Raw genomic sequence first — 6,823 nt, 5'->3', positions numbered from 1 at the left:
TTAAAACAGGAAAATTTTTGATCTTATTGGGACCTACTCGCCGAGTACACGAACATACTTGCCGAGTAGTATGAACTTTTTGACAGATCGAGATCGGATCTGTGTAATCTGTGTAATAGTCCAATTTGTTCATAGGGTTTTGTTGTAATTACTTATCTAACCATAGATCTTGAAGAAATTACTCCAAACAACCTCTAATTCATGAGTAAATCAAAGCCCTAAAAATTGGGAAAAACTCCCCAAATCCGAAATCATAACAAATATGGGAAGATATGTGATAAAGATTGGACCTTTCATAAAATTAAAGGGTAAAGATGTTACCTTGGTGCTTGAATGAAGAGAAAGAAGAAGAAAATTAGAGAGATCTTGAAGAACACTTAGAGATGCGGCTGAGAGGATATGCTCGGCGAGTGTGGGGATGAATTGGTGAGTAATAATAATTTTTACAGGTTTTAATTTACTGGGTTTGAACCGGCTACTTGCCAAGTAGAATGGATCTACTCGCCGAGTAGACACGTGTGTTATCGACTTTTGGCTGTAAGTGAACATTTACTCGCCGAGTATAGTCGATATACTTGCCGAGTAGATGTCTCAGGTTAAAAAAAAAATTTTAATTTGCCAATTTTATTGTATGAATTCCTTTGTTTAGCCCTTCCACCCCACACTCACAGTATAGCTTGTCCTCAAGCACTTAGAGAAATAGAATAAATGAAGAAGAATGAAAAAAAAACAATATGAAAAATAAAGAAAAGGAAAGAAAATGCAAACGTGAAACTCGGGTTGCCTCCCGAGAAGCACTTCTTTTGATGGAGTCATTAGCTGGACTCCGCCCCGTGTACGTGTTTGCGATTCCGCACAGTAGCAGCTCCTCCAATCCTTTATTTCGGGGGACTCCTTCTTCATATTTCTTCACTCTATGACCATTGACTTTAAATGGTGTGCCGTCTCTTGAGATCAATTCTATAGCCCCGTGAGGAAACACCGTCTTGACCAAAAAGGGACCATCCCACCTTGATTTGAGTTTGCCCGAGAAAAGTTTTAATCGGGAATTGAAAAGTAGTACTTTTTGGCCTTCATGGATGTCTTTGCTTTTGATTCTTTTGTCATTCCATCTCTTGGTCTTTTCTTTATAGAGCCACGAACTAGAATAAGCCTCATTTCGGAGTTCTTCAAGGGCATTCATTTGCATTAGACGGTTGGTCTTCAATTCTTCCATGTCAAAGTTGCACCTCTTTAACGCCCAATATGCCTTATGCTCGATTTCAACCGGTAAATGGCATTGCTTTCCATAAACTAACCTATATGGTGTAGTACCAATAGGTGTTTTGAAAGCGGTACGAAATGCCCATAGCGCGTCATCCAATTTATCCGACCATTCCTTGCGGTTGCTTCCCACCGACTTCTCTAAAATACGCTTCAAAGCTCGATTGGTCACTTCAGTTTGTCCACTCGTTTGCGGGTGGTATGACGTGGAGAACTTATGGGTCACCCCATATTTTTTGAGCACCTTTTCCAATCGATCATTGGCAAAGTGTGTGCCACGGTCACTAATTAGGGCATTCGGAACACCAAACCGGGAGAATAGTTTTTTTAAGAATCGTACCACTACTCGTCCGTCATTTGTAGGTAAAGCCTGCGCCTCCGCCCATTTCGAAACATAATCTACCGCCACTAGGATGTACTTGTTTCCTTTGGATGTGGGAAATGGTCCCATGAAGTCAATGCCCCACACGTCGAACACCTCACACACTTGAATGCTAAGTTGTGGCATTTCATTTCGAGATGAAATGTTTCCCACCCTTTGACAAGCATCGCATTCTTTGACATATTGGGCTGCATCTTTGAAGACTGTAGGCCAATAGAACCCAATGTCAAAGATCTTCTTTGCGGTATAGTGTGCTCCATGATGTCCTCCCGTGGGCCCGCTATGGCAGTGTTCTAGTATTCTTCGACTTTCCTTCCCAAACACACATCTTCTTATAATTCCATCCGCACAGCTTCGAAAGTGGTATGGATCGTCCCAAAAGTAATATTTGATCTCCGCAAAGAATTTCTTCTTTTGCTGACTACTATAATCCTTCGGAACGTAATTTGTAGCTAAATAGTTAGCTATGTCTGCAAACCATGGCTCCTCTCCCACGGACACTGTAATGTATTCATCCAGAAAGTCGTCTCCATCCTTATCTTCTTGCAATTTCGGGTTCTCGAGCCTAGATAAATGATCGGCCGCTACGTTCTCCATTCCTTTCTTGTCTCGTATCTCTATATCGAATTCTTGAAGAAGCAGCACCCATCGTATTAGTCTTGGCTTGGCATCCTGTTTGGAAAACAAATACTTGATAACCGAGTGGTCAGTAAAAACAGTGGTTTTAGATAAAACCAAGTAAGGGCGAAACTTGTCAAAAGCGTAAACCACGACTAACAGTTCTTTTTCAGTAGTAGTATAATTCTCTTGGGTAGGATTTAAGGTCTTGCTTGCATAATAGATGGGTTGAAAGTGCTTATCAACCCTTTGTCCAAGGACCGCTCCTAGTGCATAGTCACTAGCATCACACATGATCTCGAAGGGTAAGTTCCAATTTGGTGCTATAATGATCGGGGCATTAGTTAATTTTTCCTTTAGAAAGTCAAATGCCTCTAAACACTCTTTAGTAAAATTAAAGGGTGCATCTTTTAGTAATAATTGTGTTAGAGGTTTCGTGATTTTGGAAAAATCTTTTATAAAATGCCGGTAAAAACCTGCGTGTCCCAAAAAACTTCTAATGCCCTTCACATTAGTTGGTGGGGGTAATTTGGCAATGGTATCTATCTTTGCCTGATCCACCTCAATTCCCTTTTTAGAGACTTTATGTCCCAAAACTATACCCTCCTTGACCATGAAGTGACACTTTTCCCAATTTAGGACCAAGTCGGTTTTCTCACATCTAGCAAGCATTGAGTCAAGATTTGTGAGGCAGTTATTGAAAGAAGATCCGAATACAGAAAAGTCATCCATAAAGACCTCCATGAACTTTTCCACCATATCATGGAATATGGCGGTCATGCACCTTTGAAATGTCGCAGGTGCATTGCATAGTCCAAATGGCATGCGTCTATAGGCGAAAGTCCCACTGGGGCATGTAAAGGTGGTCTTTTCTTGGTCCATTGGGTCTATGGGTATTTGAAAATACCCTGAAAACCCATCTAAAAAGCAATAGTAGCTATGGCCCGATAGTCTCTCTAACATTTGATCTATTAAAGGAAGGGGAAAATGGTCTTTGCGAGTGGCATCGTTTAGCTTTCGATAATCGATGCACACTCGCCAACCGGTTACCGTTCGCGTTGGAATTAACTCATTCTTTTCATTGGTAATGACCGTCATTCCTTCTTTCTTGGGCACCACTTGGACCGGACTCACCCATGGACTATCGGAGATGGAGTAGATGATTCCTGCATCCAAAAGCTTGTCCACCTCCTTCTTGACGACTTCTTGCATGTTCGGGTTTAATCGTCTTTGATGTTGCACCACCGGCCTTGCTCCTTCTTCTAAATTGATTTTGTGAGAGCAGTAGGATGGGCTTATTCCCTTGATGTCGGAGATGCTCCATGCGATGGCTCTTTTCCTTTTCTTCAACACGCATACAAGCTCCTCCTTTTCTGTCTTGGATAGGTCCGAGGCTATGATCACCGGCTTCTGATTTCCTTCTTCCAGAAAGGCATACTCCAGATGGTCAGGTAGTGTTTTGAGCTCCAATTTGTTGTGCATAGTGACGGACTCGCCGAGTGCAGGTTTGGTACTCAGCGAGTTGGTGGCTGCATTCACGACTTCTGGCTTTTCTTCAGATGTACTCGGCGAGTAGATCGAGTCTACTCGGCGAGTAGGGCTTTCAGCTTGCTTCTTTATTTCTTCATACTCCGCTTCTTCCAACAGTCTTTCAATCTCTAGTAATTCCTTTTCTGGATCAAATACTTCATCCAAAGCTGCAAACTTGCTGGAATCTTTAGGTATGTCTTCTTCCAATAGTTCGTCAAGCATGTCGATTGAGAAAGCCGTGTCGTCACTACTCCTTGAGTACTTCATGGCTTGGTCCACCCCGAATGTCACTGAATCGTCCCCAACTCGCAATGTGAGCTTAGAATCTCTCATGTCTATGATAGCGCTAGCGGTGTTGAGGAAAGGCCTTCCAAGGATGATTGGCACTTGCGGATCCGCCTCCATGTCGAGAATGATGAAATCAGCCGGGAAGACAAATTTGTCTACGTTCACTAGCAAATCTTCACAAATGCCTCTTGGGAAAGTAACAGTCTTGTTTGCCAAATGAATTGCCATTCGAATTGGCCTTGGCTCCGGGAGGTCCAGCTTCTTAAAGAACGAGTATGAGATAAGGTTCACACTTGCTCCAGAATCAGCTAAGGCATGAATTGCAGCCAAGTTGCCAAATTGGCAAGGTAAAGTTAAGCTCCCCGGATCACATTTCTTCTTTGGTAATTTGTTTAGCATTGTGGCGGAGCAATTCTCATTAAGCACTACCTTCTGCATTTCCTCCATCTTTCTTCTGTTAGTGAGGAGTTCCTTAAGGAACTTTGCATACTTGGGCATTTGCATGACGGCTTCAATGAAAGGAATGTTGATTTGAAGAGTTTTAATATGATCTAGAAACTTCTGATATTCCTCTTCCTGCTTCTCTTTCTTGGCTCGGGCTGGGTATGGCATTGGAGGCTGGTAAGGTTTCAAGGGCGGCTGTTCATTTGTTTTAGCAGGGGTACTCGCCGAGTCCATCGGTCCTACTCGGCGAGTAGGACTCTCAGATTGTGAGTGTTGGTTTTCGACTTGTTCTTCCGTTCCTTCCTTCTGTGAGTCCTTGGTTGCTTCAGTTCGAATGGGGGCTAGGGGAGTAATGATCTTCCCACTTCTTGTGGTAACAATATTTACTTGTGCGCCTCGTGGGTTGTTCTCGGTTTTGCTAGGAAACTCACCCGGTGACCTTTGGTTTAGTTGTTGAGCAAGTTGCCCAAGCTGCGTTTCTATGTTGTGGATGGATGCTTGCTGGTTCCTGAGCATTGTTCTTGTTTCTTGGATAGCAGCATCATGGTCACTATGTCTTTTCTCGGAAGTGGCCACAAATTTAGTTAGCATATCTTCCAAGCTTGGCTTCTTCTCTTGCACCGGCTCCTCCTTTTGGTAAAAGCCTCTCCCTTTTTGTCTGTACTTCTCCTCCTTGGCCTTCTTATACTCTTCGTAAGGCAGCCACTCCTTCTTTTGTTTGCACCAGTCCTCATCATACCGGTCACCACTCGAATAACATACTTGTGCCTTTTTGTTGCCGTTCTCATCCAAATCGCAATCTCTAGTGAGGTGAGGTCCATTGTAGTTTTCACAACCCACCCGTATGGCATGGATAGTTTGATCCATTTTGTCCATTCTCCTATCCATGGTTTTTAACATGGCCATGACCGCGGATTAATCTTCAGTAGCAGCGTACGCGGTTCCCCTCGTGACATCATTCCTAGGGTTGTGGTATTCTCTAGAGTGTTTAGAGAATTCTTCAATCAATTCTTTAATCACCGGGGGTGGCTTCTTTGTAAGTGGTCCTCGTGAGTCTAGCAACTGCCGGGTCGTGACATTGACTCCATCATAAAAGATGGAAACTTCTTGCTGGCTGTTTAGATCATGGTGTGGGCAATATCGTAGCAGACTTTTGTACCTCTCCCATGCTTCATATAAAGACTCTCCAGCTTGTTGTTCAAAGTTTGCAATGGCCTTCTTGAGTTTAGCTATCTTGGATGGTGGGCAAAAGTGATCAATAAATTCTTCCTTCATTATGGCCCAAGTAGTGACTGACCCGGGGAGAAGTGATTTGAGCCAGTCTTTAGCAGCACCCTTGAAGGTTACCGGAAGCATCCGAAGTAGTTGAGTTTCGCGGGTTACATTTGGAATGTTGAAAGTAATCAGCAACATCATTTACTTCATCCAAATGTTTGTAGGCATCTTCATGATCTTTCCCATAGAAAGGTATTTCCTTGAGTGAAGCTAGGATATGACCTTTTAGCTCGAAGGTAGCAGTTGCGGGAATTACGGGTTGCACAAGTCCCGGGCCATGGTCGTCGCACATCCTCTTCTTCCATTCTCCCATGGGAATTTCATCAATGTTAGCCATAGTGAATGCTAACTCTTCCTCCGATTCGGTTTCTTGTTCGTACGTTGCCTCCTCTTCTTCCTCGGTCTCGTATCCAATATCTTCTTGAATTGGTTCCTCAATTATCAAGGAAGCGCTAGAAGCTCCTGATTTACTGCTCTTCTTTTTCCCAAAAACAGTCTTCAAGTTGGACAATGGTGATTTCTTTGGTGTGCTTGAACTCTCCATGTCCTTCCCTTTGCTTCTTTTCAATACGGATTCGGGGTCTTCAAACGGGGGTACCAGTGGTGTGTTTGCTCCTCTGGTCATGAAAGTCCTGAAATTGATCAAATAAAAAAAACGTAAAAAGAACAAAAAGATTGTAAACAAATAAAAAAAATTGCTGACTAAACTGCTACTCGCCGAGTAGGTGCGAGTGCACTCGGCGAGTATCAGTGATATTTCAAAAAAAAATAATTAAGTTTTAACCTAACTTAAACAGATACTAAAACCTAATTACTAGTTACTAAATTGCAATTAATGAACTTTATGCAAGTAAACTCACACAAAGGATCGAAAAAATTAGGAATTAGCTTAATTATTTAGAACCGTTCCCCGGCAACGGCGCCAAAAACTTGATGTGTGTAAATTCAACTAGTTTTATCCCTACTTTTTATTAATAATTTGAGCACACAAAGGCAGTGAACCTGTCTTTAAGTGGTATAGAT

The 6,823-nt window shown here is 42.6% G+C and overlaps 1 non-coding gene across 1 annotated transcript; it reads left to right on the top strand.

The window, feature by feature from the left end:
* The first annotated feature begins 5,645 nt into the window (after positions 1–5,645).
* LOC145013424 (small nucleolar RNA R71) lies at positions 5,646–5,752 on the top strand. The gene has a single exon (XR_013664984.1). It is a non-coding gene; the product is annotated as a small nucleolar RNA R71 (small nucleolar RNA).
* The last annotated feature ends 1,071 nt before the right edge of the window (positions 5,753–6,823 follow it).

This window comes from Lactuca saligna, chromosome 8 (genome assembly GCF_052625555.1).
Source record: "Lactuca saligna cultivar CGN05327 chromosome 8, ASM5262555v1, whole genome shotgun sequence".
NCBI lineage: Eukaryota > Viridiplantae > Streptophyta > Magnoliopsida > Asterales > Asteraceae > Lactuca > Lactuca saligna.
The sequence above is the reverse complement of the archived record's forward strand: the minus strand, read 5'-3'. Positions and strand labels throughout refer to the sequence as shown.